Below are 546 nucleotides of genomic sequence, written 5' to 3'. Positions count from 1 at the left end.
GCGCACGGGGCGGGAGCTGAGGGCGCCCAGGGAAAAGGGCGGGAGGCGGCTCCGCCTCCCTGAGGGGAGCGAGGCGGGCGCGGGGCCCCCAGAGCTTCCCTGGAGCAGCCCAGGGGGCATCCCGCCTGTGGGAGGCTGAGGGAGCGGAGAGGGTTTAGGCTAGGGGAGAAGAGGCTGAGAGGGAATCTGGTTAATGCACGTAAAATATCGCCAGGGCGGGTTCCAAAAGAATCATGGACGGAGCTTAAAGATCATCCAGTTTCACCCCCTGCCATGACCAGAGACACCTTCCACTGCTCCATGTCCTGTCCGGCCTGGCCTTGGGCGTTGCCAGGGATCCAGGGGCAGTCGCAGCTGCTCTGGGCACCCTGTGCCAGCCTGGTGCCAGACCTTTCTCTGTGGTGCTCAACAACAGGACAAGCAGCAGTGGCCATAAACTAAACCACGAGAAGTTTCAGCTCAACGTGAGAGGGAATTTCTGTCCGTGTAAGGTGGCAGAGCTCTGGGATAGCTGCCCAAAGAGGGCATGGAGGTAGACGTTCCGAC

General features: G+C 61.7%; 1 protein-coding gene across 1 annotated transcript in view; it reads right to left on the bottom strand.

Moving 5' to 3' along the window:
* The window catches only part of USP10 (ubiquitin specific peptidase 10), a 47,983-nt gene that overhangs the window by 47,301 nt on the left and 136 nt on the right, over positions 1–546 (bottom strand). The gene's annotated exons all lie outside the window — the stretch shown is intronic.

The sequence above is a fragment of the Geospiza fortis genome, unplaced genomic scaffold (genome assembly GCF_000277835.1).
Source record: "Geospiza fortis unplaced genomic scaffold, GeoFor_1.0 scaffold102, whole genome shotgun sequence".
In the NCBI taxonomy this organism is placed as follows: Eukaryota; Metazoa; Chordata; class Aves; order Passeriformes; family Thraupidae; genus Geospiza; species Geospiza fortis.
The sequence above is the reverse complement of the archived record's forward strand: the minus strand, read 5'-3'. Positions and strand labels throughout refer to the sequence as shown.